Below are 21976 nucleotides of genomic sequence, written 5' to 3' on the forward strand. Positions count from 1 at the left end.
ATATTTGTTGGAATTCACTAATGAAAACATCTGGATTGGAGTATTTTGGGTTTTTGAGAGGGTACTTTTGAATTGTGAATTCAATTTCTTTAATGAACATGTGTTTATGTTTCCAACTTGTGTTTCATTTTCTGTTTTGCTCAAATTTTAGCAAAAACTACACACAGAAACAGGACCAAGAAACCACAAAAATGAAATAAGTAAGAATTTATATTAGTCATGTAATTATTGCCTTTAAAACCTAAGTGGCTAAAGAAAATTTAAAAAGTGGGGATGCAGTAGACAACCTGGACCCCTGAACTAGTCCATCTTTTTCTCTCCCTCATCTTCTACCAGATGCCCCTCTCTGATTTCTGAAATTCCAGTGTTTCTTGGAGAGGCAAAGGGAGCCAGGGAAGGACATGGACATTGAATGGGAAATGGCTCCATTGTGATATAGAAGCTGAGGTTTGATTCCCTGTGACTATGCCCTTACTGTGAGTGCTCAGGGGATAAAGTATTTTTCTTCAGTATGCGGTCAAGTTTAATGTCTTGGAAAACAAAGCTCTACTACTTTTTACTCTATATGTGTTTGTCAATTTAAGAGTAAGTAGCCAAAGCATTTTATTTGCTTATGTGGTTCGCAAGTTACATCAGTCAAAGCAGGACACTGTAGGTAACATAAATAATTCTAATGATGAGACATCATTTACCAAATTCAGGAAATGCATTCATAACCTATATAAGCCTACTTAGATTTTCTATTTCTTCTTCAGTCAGTAATGTCACTTAGTGTTTGGCCATTTCATCCAAGTGGTTGGTTTTATTGGTATAAAGTTATTCATTTCATTCTCTTACTATTTGTTCTGGTGTGTAGAACCTACAGTTACATTTCTTTTTCATTGAGTATGTTAGTGTTCTGTCCAGTGCCCCTGCCACCATTCACAAGCTTTTAAATTTATCGACCTTTATGAAAGTAAGCTTTCTGTTTTATTAGTTTTCATTGTTTTTCTATTTCATTGATTTTTGTTTCTTATTCTTTTTTTCTACTTACTTTGGGTATAATTAACTTATCTTTTTCTAGTTTCTTAAGATGGAAGAATAGAATATTGATTAAAAAATATCTTCCCTCTTTTTTAAAATAAGCAGACATTCTTCATGAAGTACTACCTTACCAGTAGCCCACAAATATTCTCATGTTGACTTTTCATTTTCATTTAGTAAAAATATTTTTAAACCTCTCTTGTGAAATACTCTTTGAATCAAGAGTTATTTATAAGAGTGTTATTTAATTTCCATGTATTTTTCAGTTTTAAATATCTTTCTGTTGTTGATTTGTGGTTTAATTTCATTTTGGTCAGATAATGTACTTCGTTTTCAATTCTTCAAAATATATTGAGTTTTTTATGAGATGGAAAAAGACCTATCTTGATACATGCCTTGTGTGCATTTGAAAATAACATCCATTCTCTTGCTGTTGAATGGATGTCCAATAAATATCAGTTACGTCAAACTGGCTAAAAGTGCTGCTCATGTCTTCTTTCTCATTATTGACTTATTGATCACTTGCTCTATCAATAATTGAGAGGGGTATTGAAATCCCCAATAGTCATCGTGGACCTATTTACCCTTGCAGCTCTATAATTTTAAAATATATTTATAGCCTTTTCAATAAATGGTATTGGAAAAACTGGATTTCAATTTGTCAAAGATTAAAACTAGACCCATATCTATCACCAAGCACTAAACTAAAATCCAAGTGGATTAAAGATCTAAACACTAAAACAGAAACACTAAACTTGCTGGAAGATAAGTTAGGTAGAACTCTTGAAGACACTGGCATAGGAAAAGACTTTATGAACAAAACCTCAGTAGCTCAGGAACTAGCACAAAGAATCAACAACTGGAATCTCATCTTTTAAAAACTTTCTGCACTGCAAGAGAAACCATCAACAGAGCTAAGAGACCACCCACAATGTGGGAAAAAATTTATACCAGCTCTTCCTCAGACAAAGATCTACTATCTAGAATATATAAAGAACTCAAAAAAACCAGACCCCCCAAATATAAAGACCCAATTCAAAAATGGGCATCTGAAATGAACAGACATTTCTCAGACAAAGAAGTAAAAGCAGCAAATAAACATATGAACAAATGTTCAACATCACTGGTCATTCGAGAGATGCAGAAGAAAAAAACACTGAGATTCCACCTCAGGCCAGAAAGAAGGGCTGCTATCAAGAAATCAACCAATAACAAATGCTGACAAGGGTGTGGGGAGAAAGGAACCCTTCTCCATTGTTGGTGGGAGTGCAGACTGGTGCAACCACTGTGGAAATCAATATGGAGATACCTCAAAGAACTAGGATTAGAGGTTCCACTTGACCCAGCTATTCCCCTGCTGGTTATCTTCCCAAAAGAATTAAAAGCATCATTCCACAGCGATATATGTGCATCCATGTTTATAGTGGCACAGTCTGTGTTAGCTAAAACTTGGAAACAGACCAATTACCCATCAACAGGAGACTGGATAAAGAAGATGTGGTTTTTTGAAATATAAAATGGAGTACTATTCAGCAATAAAGAACGAGAAACTAGAGATATTTATAGCTAAGTGGATGCACATTGAGGCCATACTCTTAAGTGAAATTAATAGGACACACATGTGTAAATACCAAATAGTTTCTCATGAAAAACTAAAAGTGTAAATAAGGATCAAAATGTATAATTGATATTGTGTAATAGGAAGAAAAGGTCTAAAGGAGTAGGGCAAGTGGGAAGGGTAGGGGAAAGGAAAGAAGGGAAAAGAAAAAATATGAAAAAAGGAAAAAAATGGAAACAAAGTCTTTGTAAATAGGGAAGGGTGGAGGGGGTGAAGGGCACACAGGTAATGGGGAAAAAATAAGAACCAAGATACATCATGTAAAGGTACAAGTACCCAATGATAAATGTAAACATATTGTATACCTAAAATGTACCAATGAACTTAACAAAAAAAATGTATCTCAAAACTATTTTTACCAAGAGTATACATATTGTGTTAGTTACTTTTCTCTTGTTGCTGAGACAAAATACCCAACATCCAAAGTTAAAGGGGGAGGGGCTTATTTGGCTCACAGTTTGTAGAGGTTTTAGTCCATAATAGCTGGCTCCAGGGCAGGGATGGCAAACAGGTATTGCAGAGGAGGAACAACATGGCACACACAAAATAGCAAAAGCAACAAGGAACCTTAACAGCATTCTTTCGGCCCCTTTTATCTTATTCAGACTACTTAAAGCAGGTAGTACTCACACCCTTAATCCTAGTGCTCTAGGGCCTAGCCCCACCATGAATCAATCACACACTCTAGATTTAGCCACCTCCAAAATAGCTATGACCACATGAGGCTTTAGGAGGACATCTAGACACAAACCATAACACATATTTAGAATTTTGTGGTTGTTTGATTAATTATGTGCTTTATTATCACTAAATATTCATTTTTTTATTCCTGGTATTATTTCTTTTTTTCTAAATGCTGCTTTTTCTGATACGAATACAGACACTAATACTTCTTCTAATTCTAATACTTCTTAATACTTATACTTCTTCTTACTGCTTTCATAGAATAGCAGTTTCCTTGTTTGTACCCAAAAGCTAGGTGTGCCTTTATATGTGAAGTAGGCTTCATATAAATAATGTATAGTTGGATCTGCCTTGTTATTCTGAAAATCTCTGATTTTTAAGTCAATTTACTTACAAATGTTCTAATAAATTAGGCAATTTACAAATGATCTAATAGTGTAGCTTTAGTCATGAATCTATCCTCTTGTTCATTTCTTTTTTGTTCCATCTACTTTTTTTTTTTTTTTTGGTACCGGAGATTGAACTCGGGACCTTGTGCTTGTGAGGCAGGCAGCGGAACCACTGAGCTAAATCTCCAGCCCTCCATCTACTCTTTGATCCTTTTATTGCTGTTGTTTTCTATTTTGGTGGTTTCTTTAGACCTCACCATGGTCTATATTTAAGTAAAATATAGTGTCCTATATAGTTGATGACCCTTAGAATACTATACTTTCATTCCCACTTCTCGGCTTCCATGCTATTACTGTTATACATTTATACAATTATCTTTTAAGTAACTTACAAAATGAGAAAGATTATGTTTACTAACATATTTACTATTTTTGATACTCTTTTCAAATTTTCATCTAATATTTTATTTCTGCCTGGATAATTTTCTTTATTTTTAGAGAATAAAATGTGCAGACTGCATTGTATCCACCTTTTTTTTTTTTGGTACCAGGGATCAAACTCAGGACCTTGCACTTGCAAGGCAGGTGGTGGCACCACTGAGCTAAATCCCGGGCTCATCCACCTTTGTTTATTTGAAAAAGTCTTTAGTTTGTGTTTTTGAAGGATAGTTCTACTAAATATAGAATTCCAGTTTGACAGGATTTTTCTTCTTAGTATTTTAAAGATGACTTTCATTGTTTTCTTTCTTTTTTCGTTTTTTTGTTTGTTTTTTGTTTTTTTGGTACCAGGGATTGAACTCAGGACCTTGCGCTTGAGGGGCAGGAGCAATGCCATTTAGCTAAATCCCCAGCTCATTATTTTCTAATGGGCATAGTTTGTAACAGAAAGTTTGTGATTTTGTTATATTTTTCCCCCTCTGGAATAGAGTATTTTGCCTAAATGCTTTTAGTAGTTCCAGCACTGATTTTTAACAATTTGATTATGATATGCCTTTGTCTGCTTTTCTCTGATTTTGTTCTGCTTAGAACTCATTGAAGTTTTTGTGTTTATAGGCTTATGTTATTTATTAAGCTTGGAAAAAATTTTTCCATGGTTCCTTTTCTTATCCCTCCCTTCCTCTCCTTCCTCCCTTTCTTTCTTACTTTTTATTTTCTTCTTCTTTCTTTTAATATTGGGGATTGAATCCAGGGCCTCATGCATGCTAGATAAGGACTCTACCACTGAGCTTCTTCCTCTTTTATCTTATTTTTGAGACATAGTCTTGCTAAGTTGCCCGGGCTGGCCTCAGACTTGTGATCCTCCTGCCTCAGCCTCCCAAGTATTTTATGCCTGGCTGAATATTTCTTTAAGTATTTTTCTGTCTCTTCTCCTCTGTAGGACTTTAGCTACATACATATTAGACTGCTTAATGCTATCGCATAGGTTATTATTCAGCCCTTTTCCTCTCTATGTTTCAATTTAGACAGTTCTGATTGTTACATTTTCAAGTTCAGCTTTTTTTTTTTCCAGTCTGCTCTTGACCCTGTTTGGTAAATTTCCATTTCACATATTGTACTTTTGATCTCTAGAAAGAAATTCTCTAGAAATTCTATGTGTCTGAGTGTGGTGGTGAGGCAGGAGATTCGGGCATGGAAAACTGGCATTACCTGTCACTTACGGAGACCCATCCATCACCACCAGGACGCAAGCACAGAACAGCTTCAGATCCCTGCATGTGACGCTCTGGGTCTGACATCAGAAAAAGGATATAAAAGATGGCAGCCCTTGGCCTCATGGCCTCTGTCTATGCTCTCGAGGTGGCTCACTCCATGTGCAGAGAATATTTTCTCTTCTCTCTTCTTTCCTTCAGAGCACTTTTTCATCTCTTTTTCACTTTTTCTTTTGTGTTTAATAAATGGTGAACTTTGACATTCATTGGTTGTCCCATCTGATTATTTGAACAAGATAATAAGAGTTGGAAAAGACAACTGGGCACCCTAGAGTCCAGTAACTCCAGTGGTGCATGCTTGTCATCTTAGCATTTACAAGGCTGAGGCAGGCTGATCCTTGTGAGTTCGAGAACAGCCTGAGGTACATAGTGAACTCAAGGCCAGCCTGAACTACATGTGTACCTTATTTCAAAAAACAAAAGACAAAAACCAAGCAAGCAACAAACAAAAACTTTCATGTGGTTTTTAAGGGGCTTTTTGTATCTTCTACTTTCTTCCTTGTCTTCATGGGTTTTTTTTTAAAGTTTTTGAATCTATCAACCATGTCTACAGTGGCAATTTTAAAGACTTAATTTCCTCTCTGTCATTTCTGTTCCTCCTTCTGCAGACTGATTGCTCTATTGGTTTTGAGCCCTATTATCCTTACTTCTGGCATGTCAAATAATTTTTAATTTAACTTATTTGTGAATATTATGGTGTTGAGTATTTTATTGTCTTCCTGGGAATTTCATACCAGGAGTATAAACTGCCAAAGGATTAGCTTCTGTTTCCCAAGGCCTGAGGGGACTGTTCTCAGGATGAGTGTGGTATCAAATGCCCTGGGTGATCAGTAGGGCCTGCTTGCTCTGCTCACTGCAGCCTACGCATCTCATCGCCTCTGTGAACTCTGGAATTATTCAACTAAGATTTTCTGTTGTCCTTTGCCTCAAATTATGGAGTGTCAGCCTGCATGTGTGTGCTTGTAATTCCATAGTGATACAGGGGACCCTTATGCAAGGTTTTGGAGTTTTTTTGTTTTGTTTTATTTTGTTTTTTGCACAACTCCTTCTTCTGCAGAACTCTAGCCACATCTCCACTACCCTTCAACTCACCCAGGTCACTGTGCCTGCTTCAGATTTCTCCCCTACACCACAGTCCAGAATGTGCCGCTGGACAAGGTGCCCACAGAGGTCACCCGGCTTCTCTTTTGCTCCCCCTTTCTCAGGGTTGATACTCCCATGCTCCCTGTTAGCATCTGAAACAGTGGTTTAATGTGTTTTGATCACATTACTAGTTTATTATTGTGGAAAGGTCAATGCGAACACTGTGGCTCTATCACACCCGGAAACGGAAATCCTGTGTGCTGTACTTCAGCTCAGGAATTCTCAACGAGGTTGGAGAGAGCAGAGGTAGATTAACAGGTTGGCAGATTAAGCAGACCTATAATAGGTGTGCAAAAATATCAGTTGAAAGCATGAACAAATAAACAGATAAACCTGACCAAGAAGCACCCGGAGTATACTCGCCAATAGAATAGACTGTGGCGTTAGAGGCAGCAACTAGGTCCGTGGGCATTAGCTCTAATGATAATTGCTGCCCCCTAGTGGTAGGAAGAAAGGAGTCAAGGCGAGATGGCTCTAGTCTGTAATCCCAGCACTGTGGGACGCACAGGCAGGAGGATCACAAGTTCGGGACAAGCCTGGGGAATTTAGTGATTTAGCAAAACTGTTTCCAAATAAAATAAAATTTTAAAGGGCTGGCGATGTAGCTCAGTGCGAAGGTCCTGGATGAAATTCCCAGTACTGGAAAAAAGAAGAGGAAGAAGAAAGAAAAGGAAAAGGAGAAAGGGAAGAATGAGGAAGGGGAAGGGGAAAGAAAGTACGGGGGAAGAGGAAGAAGAGGAGTGAGGGAGGGAGGAGGAGGGAGCAAGGAGAAGAAGGCTGGGGACCCAAACCAGGGGCTGGGGCTGCCCTGGGCAGGGGCTTTGGGAGAATGAGGCAAGGGAGAGGAGAGACCATGTTTCTCCAAACACTGCCTCAAAGAGCAGTGTCTTTTCCTCATTTTCAGAGGTTACCTTTGACACCACAGTTGTTCACGAGAATGTTAAAATCACCAATAGGAGATAATCAATGGAAACATGGGGGCCCCGAATCCCAGAGCCCAGAGAAAGTAATCAGAGGATGGGAACCTTTGTTGATCATTCCCCCAGCACACTGTGTCACTTACAGGCAAGCTTAATCTATTGTTGAAATTGAAATAATAAAGGTGATTCTGGAGACTTAGCTTCCATTGTTCTGATATGATGGTCTGTAAATCTTATGTGGATCCAAATACCATAGTGTGCTTGCTTGGCCAGAAATAGTGGGACATGCCTATAACCCCAGCACTCTGTGAGGCTGAGGCAGGAGGATTGCAACTGTGAACTCAGCCTTAGTAGCTTAGTGAACAAGGCCTTATCTCAAAAAAGGTGGGATGGGGTTGGAGATGTAGCTCAGTGTGAAGACTTTGCATTCAGTCCACAGTATGCCCCCTACATGCATGCGTGCACACACACACACACACACACACACACACACACACACAAAAGGTCTGGATTATCTATTTTCAATTTAGCATCATTTCTACCCTTTTGGAGAGGAGAAAATAAGAACTGCATTTCCCAGAATTCCCTCAGAACAGTTCTGAGTTGGAGTTGGTCAATGAGGGGAATTCATGTGAGATTTGGAAGGAGGAAAAAGAGAGGCCAGTATTCTCTAGAGAGAATAGCCCAGGCAAGAGCACAGACAGGCTCTGGCTTCAGTGCTGTAGTACAGAGGTTAGCAAACTGTAGCCCATAGACAAATGGCCTCTGCTTGTTTTTGCAAATAAAGTTTTATTGGAACAAAGCCATGTTTACATATTATCTGTGGCAGCTCTTATGCCCCAACAGCAGAATTGAGTAGTTGCTACAGAGACCATATGTAGGCTGCAAAGCCTAAAATATTTACATTCTGGCCTTGTCCACGAAAAGCTTGCCAACTCCTGCTACAGAGCACATGGTGGGATTTAGTAACTTCTGTTTAATAAGTATGTATTGTGTACCAGCTGCCTGGTGTGGGGGAGAGAGAGCTGTGCTTTTAGAGTAGAAACCATTTGGGTGGAATAATAGCGTATATCCAGGTAGCAGGGTCACAGATTTACTTATGCTCCCTCCAAATAGTCAGAAAAATACATAATTTTAATTTTCTTCTCTAGCAATTAATCTGATCACCTTCAAATCACTATCCACTGGGTGACAGAGGCAAGAAATCCTATGGTATAATGTAGCCCAATAAATTTCCTTTCTTTTCATTGCCTCCCAGTCATTCCAGGTGCAGGAGGTGGGAGAATAGGCACATCCACCTCCACAATGACTTTTGGGTGCATATGATAGTTTATCTTTTTAAAGCTATGCTTGGCTTCATTAGGTAAAAATAATACAAGATGCAGCAGTATAGGGAGAGTCCCCCAGCTTGGCATGGTGCCCTCTGGAATTGGCGGCCTCAGTGCAGAGGGCTGTGCTGAACGCTCCTGGGCTGTAGCCATGAGAAGGTCCTGGCTGCTGCCCCAGCTTCCCCTGTTGGAGTCTGGTTGCTGTAACTCATGAGTTGCCCTACATTTTTCTTTGTAAGGTTGGAACCCACATTGTCCGAGCTGATTTGGTCCCACTTTTGTTGTCTCAGTTATTTTGCCTAAAGTGTATTCTTTAAGTTCAGTCTAAATGTATAGCCTTTATCCAGAGAGTGGAAATACATAAGTTTATTAAATTAGCAAGACAGTCAGCTTTATTGTCATCGCCTGACCCCCTAGACCCAGGGGAAGAGAAGAGGGTCCTCGGGCTGAGTGATTTCTCACACTGGAGACAGTGTGCTGAGTCCCACACGGAGCGGACCAGCTGTGATTCCAACAACCTGCAGCTTCTCATGGATCTCGGTCTTGCTTGGTCTGATCAAGGAAGCACAGATGGCCCGGGGAATTCTAGTTTCTATGAGGTCATCTGGCCAAAGTCCTAAAGAATGGATATTTTCCAAACCATCAGTTATTTTAAATTAATATATCACAGAATGGTCATCCAACTCTTCTGTTTCTATTTTTATTCCAAATTTCCAATATTTGCATGATAGTTGAATTATTATTATTATTTTTTTTTTTTTTTTTTTTTGGTACCGGCGGTCAAACTCAGGACCTTGCGCTTGCTAGGCAGGTGCCAGAACCACTGAGCTAAATCCCCGGCCCTTTAGTTGAATTATTAACAGAGGGATCTACAAACATGGGAGACAGCCCAGGGACCAGAGCTGAAGTCTAGTCACAACATAACAGAGCTGGGTGCAAGAGAAGTCACAGACTATAGGGGCCTGCCAGGAGCACAGAGGGGGATCAGAAGGAAAACCTTTTCTTCCTGCCATGTCTCTCCAGCACCTTCTACTGACAGCTTGACACTGTGCCAACTGGCAGAGGAAATATCTTTCAAGGGCCCAGCTCTATTTTCCAACACTGGCAATGAAGGATGAATTTAGGACGGCAAGCCCCTAAATTGGTAACTGGAACACTTGAGATATGTCTGTCCATTGTTGCCATAGTAGAAAAACTGAGAAAACTTTGAAATAGTTATTAATTCATTTTCATATAATAACAATATAGCTGTTGTCCATTAACACACAGGTGCTTCTCAACTTACAATGGGGTTATGTCACAATAAGCCCATTGTGAACTGAAAATATCACAGGTTGAAAATACATTTGATATATCTAACCTACCAAACATCAGAGCTTAGCCTGGCCTACCTTAGATGGGCTCAGAACACCTACATCAGCCTACAGTTGGCCAAAATCATTTAACACAAAGGCCATTTTATAATAAAGTGTTGAGTATCCTGTGACACTGACCACATAGTGCACTGTAAGCCATCAGTTGTCCCACAGGTGACAGGGAGCTGGACCTCACTGGTACTGCCAGGCATGGCAAGAGTGTATTTTGCTGCAGGTTGCAAGCCTGGGAAAAGGTCACATTTCAAAATTTGAAGTACAGGGGCCAGGGATTTAGCTCAGTGATTCCACCACCTGCCTCACAAGTGCAAGGTCCTGAGTTTGATCCCTGGAGCCAAAATAAAATAAAATAAAGTTCACACATGTAGAAGTCAAGGGCTAATATAAAAAAAAATTTGAAGTACGGTTTCTATTGCATATATATTATTTTTGCACCACTGTCAAATAAAAAAATCGTCAGTCAAGCCATCATAAGTTGGGAGCTATAGATTTTTATAAAATTAGCTATGTTTTCCAAAACAAAATTAATGAAAAGGGTGACACTATTTCACACTTTTTGAAATCTCTGTAATGTTTGGCTTAATAAAAGATAGCTGGATCAACCCTCCTATCTGCTTTTGAAATCCATCTATTGTCGTGGGTTGTTTTGGTTTAAATGTATTAAGAATCAGCTGGCTTCACTCAGACGAGTAATCAGATAAGGAAGGAGTTGTGGTTTTTGGTTTGGTTTTGTTTGTGCTGGGGACTGAACCCAGGGCCTTGCGCTTGTTAAGCAGTGTACCATTAAGCTACACTGGCAGCCCTGGGAGGAGTATTTTAGTAGCCTTTAAGATGAGTGTGGATAGTCTATGACTGTGCACCAAAGCTCAACAAGTAAGGTTAGTTGCAACATGGACTCTGAAACCATATCTGTGAACTTTTCAAACCTTATTACGTTAAAATCTATTTGTCAACCTCACACTTTAAGTGGATCTTTGCCTCTTCGTGATTTTGAAATAAACATTAATCATCTGGAAAATATTGGTTCACTGAGCTATGTAGACCTTCCAAATGTTGATGTGTTTCATTACACAATATTAAAAAATAACATTCTTTAATGTCACAACCCATCACAAAGTATGGGGAAGCTGTCAGTCTCACAGTGGCAAATGCAAGATTTCCCAAATTCTAATTTTCACTTGAAGTCTTGAATTTTATATTTGGCAACAATTATTGTCAGTTATTTTCCTTGAAGTGGTAAGTTCACTTTGTTTATTTTCAAGGTAATGTCTGCCAAATACCCAACTCTGAATAACTCTACTTTGTCTTTCAAGTAAAAATGGTTTTCCATGGAAAAAGTGCTCAGTTTAGCTCATAGCTCAAATAATTAGGATAAAGTTGTTCTTTTTCTTGAGGCAACAATCCACCCTTGTATGTTGTTGGAGTGCTACATGCATTTCTCCCATTTTGTCATAATGGGTAAGAATAATAGAAACATCTTTTTTCAAGGGTCAATATTTTATTAATGAATAATTTGTTTTACTGTCTCATCTAGGACATTCTTAAGTAAAAATGGCTAACTGCAAGGGCACGGTGATGGGAAGATGAGTTAATGATTGCTAATGTGTCTGGTACCAATACCCCAATTCATACTAAAGTATCAGTAGTTTCGCCCACCTTTCGTTCTGCAATATCAGTGCAAATCTTAACATAGTAAAAGAGAAAATAATGTCTTAGGATTATTTTGAAAGTAGCTGTGACTTTTTAGACCCACTGAAAGGTCTCAGGAACCGTCAGCAGTTTGTGTATCACAATTTGAAAATCGTTGCTCTATTTAACCATTTTGCAATTAAGTACCATCATGTGATTTTAAGAGCTTCATTTTCATTTGAGTAAGGAGTCCTGTGGTCACCAAGTATACTATTTTATTTTAAGGGGCTAGTGAGACCAATGCAGAAGGTGACACTGTACAGAAATCATGAGTTCATACCAACTGACATCAAAGTTTGTTATATGAACAAAGGATTTTATAGCAATTTGGACAAATGAATAGTAATAGGAGCATTAGTTTATCATGCAACACAAGATAATAATATGCTGAACCCAAAGGAATCTATATCATTGTAGTCAGTACCATAATCGTAGTAACTTAATCAATGGTAACTTAGTTTCAGCAAAACAACATCATCTAGAGCTAAGTATCTCCTACTACTAAGCAAGGTCTTTCTGAGTACTTTGCTGTATGCCCTGTGAATTAGATTTTTCAGTCCAGCTGGAAAAAGACCTTCTTCCCTGGCTCTGCATGACCTTCTGGCTCTACGTGACCTTCTGATACTGCTCCCATTGATCCTTTCAGATGGTTCTTTCCCTGGCTTGCATGTCTTCCTCTTATGCCTATCTAGATCAGGACTCTCCTGAATACTGAAGGAGGCCCTCTATGGATATTTGGAGTTCTTTCTCTTCTCAAGGACTCTGTCCTGTGAACTCTAGTTGCCTGGGTCTCTCTAGATGCAGTTCTATCTTCTCAACTCAAGGAGTCTGCTGGGATTTACCTGGATTCCTTCTCCTTCACTGGCTTGGAATCTTTCTCAAGGTATTAGGCTGGGCAGTCATTGGACTCAGCTTATTTGTTTATTGTGTCTTAGATCACCATCATTTTCAGCCGATGGATGATATCTTAAAAATTGTAGTTTCATATTTTCAGTTGTTCCAGATGGGCCAGTAAATCCAGTTCCTTATTGCTTCCTGGCTGGAAGTGGAAGATCCCAAATGACCCACATCTCATCTTACCAGGGTACAGGGGGTGATAAAAAGTTGTGGTGAATGACCACATTAAAAACTGATTACAGTAACAGACACATTGTCATAAACCCCCTCAAAATACTCTGCCTTACTTTGAACATACTTATCCTATTGTTCTTGCCACTTTCTTTTTTTTTAATTTCCAATGTGTTCTTTATTGAGAAACTTCACAAATGCTTCTCCTTTTTGTCAGATGGTTTTGCAACATACTAATGCTTATTTAGGAACCTGAAAGCTGGATCACACAAGCATTTTGAATTAGTAGATTACCCCCTCAGAAGGGCATTCAGAAGTATTTTGTGTTGTGAACTCTGAGGCTACAGGAAGGTAGGAGTGGGCTCTGGGAATCCAGGTCATTAACATACGCACCATTGGTTTATGCCTCTCCTCTACCTTATAGTACAGTACTTGATACCGTGTATCATTCTGCAAAATTGTATCTACATCTTTCAGATATTGGCAAGATTCTTGGATTAGCTTCTTAGCTCTGTTCTGTTGATGAACAGGACTTCAGTTTGCAGGACCGATGACCCCAGCATATTCCATAAGCTTTTGCTTCCACATCTTTCATTAACTGTATGTTATAAATTTAATCACTTGCAAAAGTGTCCTATAGTCAACTCTGGCTGTGATATAGTTGCCTCTGATGTATTCTTCAAAATTCTTTGTTTTTCCTGTCCCTGGAGAGGAACCTGACACACCAAGGATTTTCCTCCAGCAAATACTTCTATCCACATCAAAATTCAAGTAATCAAGGAAGTTGCATACAGAAGTTGCCTTAAGTTTTCCCTGATTTTTTTGGTATTTAATGTGTTCATTAAGTTCTTTTTCTTTTCTTTCCAACACAGATCCAGATTTTCCAGTGATGGTCTTTTTAGAGTCCTTTGGCTATCAAATCATGGCACAGCTGAAGAATGTACCTCAACAACCCTTACAAGTAATGCAGAAGGATTTTTCAAGAAGGTTCCAAAATGCTGGGATTACAGGTGTGTGCCACCAAGCAATTTCTCCATGTTATCACCAATATTTATTTCCCTTTTTAATTATAGGCACTCTAGTGAAAGTGAAGTGCTATCTCATTATGGTTTTGATATGAATTTTCCCGATGATTTGTGTTGAGCATCTTTTCATGTGGAAACTGGCTGTTAATACTTTTTGCTTCTTATGAAAACAGTGACCCATCCAGAAACATTTTCAGAACTCAGGTATATTTCTCAGTTCTAAGGCAGTTGTTTCACTGGGCTTTTCTTTGCTCTCTATGACATACTATGCTCTGCCTTCTGATATTGTGCCTGAATATTATACACCCAAACAGTTTGACTTGGCTTTGAGCTGTCCGTTAAGCCGAAACTCAACAAAACACATGAAGATTTGGAAATCCTTCAGAATAATGCTAGAGTTAAGATTTTGCTAATGTGAGTGCTTTCTCTAACTCCTTCAGCTGGATGTTGCCTTGAGTAATCATCATCTGGATGGTATCCTCTTCTGTAGCACTTTTATTTCTTTCAAATTCTTCCCTTGCCCAGTTCTTCAAGTATTGGCAATCAGATACATTTGGAACTTGCCAGATTGCTTGAAAAATCCTTCTGTAGAGGAGGAGAACTTGTTGCCTTCTCAGGAATTTAGAGTTAGCATCCCCAGAGGTAAGCGAGAGGCGGCCATATCTGCCGAACAGGGCATCTCTGTTCTTGCCACTTTCTGAAGCAGTTCTGGAAGTCCTTCCATGTGTGCCTTTAGGAGATGCAGTAAAGAAAATATGATGAATGCTGCTGCTGCTGAGTGCCAGTCAATAGGAAGGTAGGCTTGTAAAACCCTTACTGTGAATCCTCATTCACCGTATTCACTGGATCTGGCACCACACAACTCCTGGTTCTTCCCCAAAGTCTAAAGGACCATGAAAGGTTACCATTTTGAATTGATTCAAGACATGGAAGCACCCATGACAGCTCAACTAAAGACACTAAAGAAAGGAGACTTCCAGAACTGCTTCAGAAAGAGGCAAGATTGATTGGACAAGAGTGTTCAAAACAAAGACGAGTATTTTCAAGGGGATTCACTGCAGTGTGTCTTTTACTGTAATACATTTTTAAATTTAAACATTCACTGTATTTTTTGACCACACTGTCTATTAGGCTGAGTGATCCTTCAGCACTTGATCCCCACCCCCAGTACTGGGGACTGAACTGAGGACCTTGCATTTGTGAGGCAGGCATGGTGCCACTGAGCTAAATCCTCAGCCCCATTTAGCACTTGATTTAAAAGCTTGTCTCTGTTCTGCAGCACCTGGCCAAGCACAGCCAACAGCAAAGCATTCACTTTCAAACTTCTCTTCCCTTCCAGGGTATTACAAGTGACAGATTTCCCAAACGCTTCTCCACTTCACTCATGACCATCTTTTCAACTCCCAAGTGAGTTTCCTCACTGCCACCATGGAACCTCTGAGAGAATGCCATGTCTTTTAGCTCTTTGTGTGTCCCAATGGAACCTCACTTCTGAGTACAAATTTTTGTGACAGTCAGGCTAAGCTAGACCGAGCTTGTTAACAACAGGCCTCAAACCAATAAGCATTTCTTTCTGACCCACCCCACCTGTCCACTGTAGACCCACAAGAAGGGACTCACTTCCACCCTGGCCCCTCTAAGTCTCAATACCTGCTGTCATTGTTGCAAGCATGATGGGACATAGTCATTGTACACTGGCTCTAAAGGTTCCTTCCCCAGAGTCATCTGTCACCTCTGATCACATTGCACAAGTCAGGGAAGGTCATATGACTTTGCTCAACTTCTAAAGAGAGCAGAATGTGCAGGGCTCTCATGTGCCAAGCAGGAGGGAAACAGGAACATTTTTGAGCTGCTCTAATGCTACCCAAATGTTATGTATTCTCCCTCCTTGTTAGCTCTGGTCCCTTGTGATACCAGCAATCAATACATGACTTGTTGAGTAATGTTCAGCTACCCGGACATGTTTAACAAGAAATATCTTATTTTAGACTCCTCCTAAGTGTTAGAGCTTATTGTAGAACAAAGGAAACCTTGAGCTGCCAAAGTAGCGTACATAAATACAAAGGCTCAGGTTGGCCCGGTTGGAGAGAGCTCAGGAAATCGTCCAGCAGGAGGAGCCCCTGTGCAGCCAAGAGACAGTGCCATGCATACCCCAACCCTGGCTATAGGACTTTGAACAAGTGCTGTCTCCCCTATGGCCCTCAGCTTTGTCCCTTTAAAGGATGGATAATGTGAGTGGAATTTTCCAGAGCAGCAGTCGGCTTGTTCCCTTTCCCCTGGCTGGGAAATGCTGTCTTCTGGACCAGAGCCTGGGGCTGATTCAAAATCACTATCTGCACCATTCCAGGCCCAGCTAGGTCAACCAGTTGTTTATCTTGGTGTCTGAGCTCATTCCTGACATTATGGAGAAAGACTAAGAGCATGAGGAGCTGGTGCAGCCCCCACCCCATCTTTCTACCCTTTCTTATCCTTCTTCCCATCACCCCAGGGGCTTGTGGAAATGGCCAAAAATGTGGCTTTAAGGCCAGTCAGGGCAAGTTCCCAGGGGCAGATCCAGGATTCCCAGGGAGCCCTTCCTGCTTGCCTCCAAGGGGCCTTCTCTTGTAATGGCTCTTGAATTAGTTGCCTCTTTCCTGCCACTGAGCCTGCCTGGGAGCTCAGGACTTCCAGACTGCTGCAGGCATCTCCTTGCTTTCCCAGGCTCTCCTTCCAACCTACAAGCAGCTGTGCATGACAGCTCTAGGTCCTTGTTCCCTGCCTCTCCCAGGCTCTCTATTCAGACCACACAGTCTGCTGGACCAGGAACGTGCTTTCCTGGTAACAAAGAGGGAGAGTATACTCTTTTTCTGACTGTCTAAAGGGCATCTGGGGCCCCACCGTGGTGATCACACCAGCCCACCCCACTTCTTTCTTCCCCAAGCTCTGTGGCCAGACGACTATGTCATGTAATTGTTAAGAGCAAAAATGTCAGTAGCCTGCTTCAGGGCAAGTGGCTGTGATTCACCCTGTGACTCAGTTTTCCCATCTGTAAGAGGAAGATACTGATGATACCTTCCTCAGCAAGTTACAGAAGGAGGGACAGAGACAAAGGTGACCATATGCAGTGTGTGAGGCAGTAGTCATCATCTGTCTGTGAGCTCATCCTTTGAGCAGACACGTGCATGGCACTTCATTGCCACCAGGTTCTGAGCTCATTGCTGGGACACAGATGCTAGAACACAGTCTGTGTCCTCAGGAGCTGTCCTTCAACTAGGGGAGGTAGGCAAATGTTCGGGTGCTGTGTGACAAGAGCCTACAGAACTCTGTCCATGCAGTGGGAATAGAGGACAGGAATGATCCTCCTGCCTGGGGTAGGGACACCGGAGCTAGGTCAGGTGCTGAGCTTCCCAGGTGGATAACAGGGAGGGCATCACAGCCCAGTTTGATTCTGAACTTATGAGGATGGGCACGGCAACCTGGATGTCTCTGTGCATCCACTAGTGCCAGGCACAAGGACCTGCAGATGTCTATGACTTAAACATGTGAGTTCCCGAAGGATGGTCCCCTACTGATCCTTCATTGCGATATGCCAACTTGAGCTGCATAAGAATCACCTAACAGATTAATAAGATATGGGCATGTCTGTGGATGATTGACATGTAGACCAGCAAACTGAGGTGGGGAGACCCACCCCGGATGTGGGCAAAACTAACCAATAGGCTCATATCCTGGACAGAATAAAAAGGGAAAGGAGGAAGTGTTTCCATTTCTTTTTTTTGGAAGAGCCCTAGTCTTCACCATTGCTTTTGGACACTGGTCTTCAGTTTCTTCAGCCTTCCAATGCAGGGTCATACAGGTGACTCTACAGAGAGCTTCCAGGTCTTTGGGCTTTGTTACTGGATCCTCCAGCTCTCCAGTATACAGACCACCATTTTGGATTCTTCTGCCTCTGATCCCACAGATGGCCACTGTGACTCTTTTGCCTCTGATCCTTTAAAGCCACCTAATAAATCCTTTTGGTACAATTATCCATAAATTTTATATTGATGCTGTTCCTCTAGAGAACTCTGAGGAATACACAGAGTATCTCTGCAAGCTTCCTTTGGACTTTAGGAGGCCACTCCAGCATCCCACAAGTCAATGTCCTCTGTGTGTCCAGGAATGCATAGTGTGACCAGGGGACTCATGGCCACTCCTACAGCTCCTTCCTGGTGTCAGGGTCCCCGGTCATGTGTCATAATGGTTGGGAATCCATGCGTGTGAAACAGACTTTATGCAGCTCCAGGTGGTGCTGCTGGTTGGCATTCTTCAGGCAGCAAAGACAAATCCACTCCAGGAGAAGCCCTCTTCCCTGTGAAGATGAACCACCAACCTTCCAGGGTGAGTGGGACCTGAAGCCATCAACTCACTGCCAGGTGGCCAGTTGGCCTCCTCCAGGGAAAGGGGATAGATCAGGGTTTGTGTTGGTCCATTGCTCACCACCAGATGTGCCTTGGTGAGTGGATGTCTATGCTGTGGTTGGGCCCTGGTCCCTACCATCATGGTTGCTCCACTAATGGGCCTGCAGTGCTGGTTCTAAGGGATGGTTAATGGTGACTGGCCACACATTTATCCACTTGGGTGTTCAGTTTATCTTGCATGGTGGACTTTTTCTGGTGGGGTTAATGTTTCATGTAAAAATCTTCAAGCCTGAAATTCCAGTACTCTGGGAGGCTGAGGCAGAGTGATCACAAGTTTAGGGCCAGCCTAGGCAACTTAGTGAGACCTACTGGTAGGGCATTTACCTAGCATGCACAAGGCCCTGGGTTCATTTCCCATACTGCCAAAAAGAGAAAAAAAGAAAGAATACAGAAAACCCCTTCCTACTACATGCCCACCCCCATATGCCCACCCCTATGCCACAGCCCCATCCTTCCTTGTCTTGGTTATCTGAACATCTGACCAGATCACCACTGCCTATACTTTTGTATATTCTTCTTCCAGGCCACGTCTCCCACAGCTCAAAAGACCAGGCCTAGGACCAGGGATTTAGCTCAGTGGTTCTGCTGCCTGCCTCGACAGTTCAAGGTCCAGAGTTCTATCCCCGGTACCCAAAAGAAAAAAAAAAAAAAAGGACCAGGCCTACTGCTCACAGCTCCATCCACGGAAAAGGTTCTCTGTCCCACTCACTGTCATTCAGGGGCACCTTAGTTACTTTTCTCTCGTTGCTGACAAAATACTTAACACCCAAAGTTAAAGGGAAAAGGGTTTATTTAGCTCACAGTTTGTAGAGGTTTCAGCCTATAATCAGCTGACTCCAAGGGAGAGTGGCACACAGAGAGGGGCATCGCGGAGGAGAAACAGTTCATGGCACCCACACGGTAACAAAAGTGACAAAGGACCTTATCCAGACTACAGGGATTAGGGTGGTGCCAAACCAATCAGAGTTCTGGCTTAGTAATCGCACACCTTTAATCCCAGCATCATACACTCTAGATCCAGCCACCTCTGAAAAAGCCCCATTTATGATGCACGAGGCTTTGAGGGACATCTAGACCCAGCCATGACACTCTTTCTTTTCTCTCTGCAGCCACGCATTAAACTGATCCATCCTCAACAAGCACAAGCTCTTTTTTCCTTTTTCAGATGCTGTCCACAACCACACCCTCCACACCCTCCGCACACATGCACGCATACAGGCACACGCATACACAGGGCCATAGGTGCTACCCAGGGAGGGGCTCAGGCACCAGGCCAGAGGGTGACGGGAGCTGGACTGCTGGTCCCAAGGTTCACCTTCCATCTGACCATAGACTGTGTCAGGTTTGACTTTGGACCTGGTGGTTGAACAGAATCCAGATCACAGCAGACAGAACCTGGCAGTCATGTGGCATCCAGTGATCAAGAGTTCCAACTCCACCAGGGCCAAGAACAGGCCCCAGGGGCTGCCTCTCAAACTCAGTCCTCCCTTGGAGGCTCACCATAAGGACCAAGCCACAGCTTTCCCCACACTGGGCTCTCCAGCACTCCAGGACCTGCCAGTTCCTGTGGCCCAAGGTGGCGGGTTGATGATACCATCATGCCCCATGTTGACTGTATTCCAGCTACCCAGGACACACACGCGAAGCACACCCCTAGTGTGACATGTGTCGCCACCAGAATACAAGGCCTGTCAGGAGCAGACTTCCTTCTTTGCAGTACAAGATACAATATGCAGCTTTTGTTTTGGAGGGGCTATCCCAGCACACCCCTGACCACCCCCCCCCCCGGCTTCCCCAAAGCAACAGTTCCCTGAGTCTTGTAGGGTCGTCTCCCACCCTCAGCAGTGCTGCACCTCACCAAGTCCTCCAGCACTGGCCATCTTTTGCTCCTCCTAGCCAATCAGCTCGATGTCATGATGAAAGTGATCAGTGTGAGATTCTGTGGGAGTGGCAAAATGTGGCTGTGTCTTCATGGTGACAAGGAGAGGAGAGTCCACCATCCTGGGGCAGGGGGGAAATGGGTAATTTTGCCTTTCCCATCTGAATGAGAAGCATGTCTGATCCTCTTTCTAACTGCACCAGAGAAGAGTATTTACCAATTGGTGGAGGTAGTCATGAATCTAAGGTTGCATCAACTTTCTCAGCAGGAGCACCAGGCTGGTCTTGGGGCTTGGTCTGTTGTGCTCTGCAAGGCCCAGTCCTCAGTGCCCAGAGGTGTAACCAGGTCCCTGGTGCTTCCAGCCAGATCGGTGTCCCCTCCCTTTGGAGCCCTGTCTGGAGTGGGGACAGGGTGGGTGACACTGGGGGAGGGGAGCTGAGCAAGAGCCAAGGCTCATTGGAGGAGCCTCCTTGGTTCCCCTCACAGAATTCCCTTGTAGTAGATAAAAATGGAATCTGTTTTAGAAGGAGCAGAGCCAGGTAAGAGAGGCTGCCTGGGAGGCTGCAGGTACCCAGGAGGAGCTGGGATTTGCCTGCTGGGCTCAGGCCTAGTGTTCCCAGCCCCCAGCCCTGAGGGTGTGTTTGCAAGGAAGTGGCAGAGAGCCCAGGGCTGGAGAGGCTGAGGCAAGTGCTGCCCAGAGGCTTGGCATTTCCTCCACAGGGTCTCATTCACCAGCACAGGGTCCCCTAAACCCTCAGATGCCACCCAGTCTGCTCTGCCTCTTTTGCCAACTTGTGTCACACATTGTCCAGGGCACAACAGTGGACTGTACTTGCTGCCCTTCATTCTTTGGGTACAAACACAGTGGGGGCCCTTTCTGCACTTGGTTAACCACCCTGTTGCCTGCACACTTACTCCTGGGAGGCTGACCAGGGGAGGAACAGGAACGTCCACCATGTGAATGAGAACCACACCTCGGAGATGTGGTAGGATTTGCCCCCAGACTTCCTGATTGTTGGTTTAAGATTCTGCCGTCCCATGGCAATCTCTTCTGCGTCCTCACCTGTCTGATGCCTTGCGTTGATCTGGGTTGTGTGTGGAACGAGTTTCTGTAGATTGGACCTTGGGTTAGCTACATAAAGTGGCCATGGCCATGGGCAAGGCCCTTGGCCTCTCTCAGTTCCTTGCTTCCTGTTTCCTGCAGGCTGGAACCCACGCTTACTAGTTTCCCTGACACAAGGGAGTTGGTTCAGCCCAAGGTGGTGAGGAGAGATGCCAGGCATGAGCTAGAGGTTCCCCATGGAGAGGCTGCCTGCCTGGGGCAGAGCTGAAACTGCCTCTTTATCAACTCAAAAACAGAGTGGTTGAGCCCAGGGCCCAGCTGGGAGGGAAGGGGCTTAGGTACAAGATGCCACTGCTGGCTGATTTAGTGTCTTTCCCCTTCCATTTGTCACTGGCTTGCCAGGCACTGGTGCCAAATCACTTGCTCTGGGCCTTTCTGAAAGCCAGGGCTGATTAGACCCCAGGGTGGGGAGTGGAATTCAAATGAGAGCCTTGAATTTCAGTCCGAAGCTGTTTCAGAGACTATAAAATCTGAAGGCCATAGCACTTCTCTCATGTCATTTTCTATATAAATGGAATGAAATGATCCATTCCACGGTAAAATCAGATGCGCCTGGTACATGTTAA

The 21976-nt window shown here is 42.6% G+C and overlaps 1 pseudogene; it reads right to left on the reverse strand.

The window, feature by feature from the left end:
* Positions 1–12513: 12513 nt before the first annotated feature.
* LOC101706669 (LYR motif-containing protein 2 pseudogene) lies at positions 12514–14630 on the reverse strand (annotated as a pseudogene).
* Between the last annotated feature and the right edge of the window lie 7346 nt (positions 14631–21976).

This window comes from Heterocephalus glaber, unplaced genomic scaffold (genome assembly GCF_053883595.1).
Source record: "Heterocephalus glaber isolate CG9 unplaced genomic scaffold, H.glaber_assembly_v1.0 deba00001689, whole genome shotgun sequence".
In the NCBI taxonomy this organism is placed as follows: Eukaryota; Metazoa; Chordata; class Mammalia; order Rodentia; family Bathyergidae; genus Heterocephalus; species Heterocephalus glaber.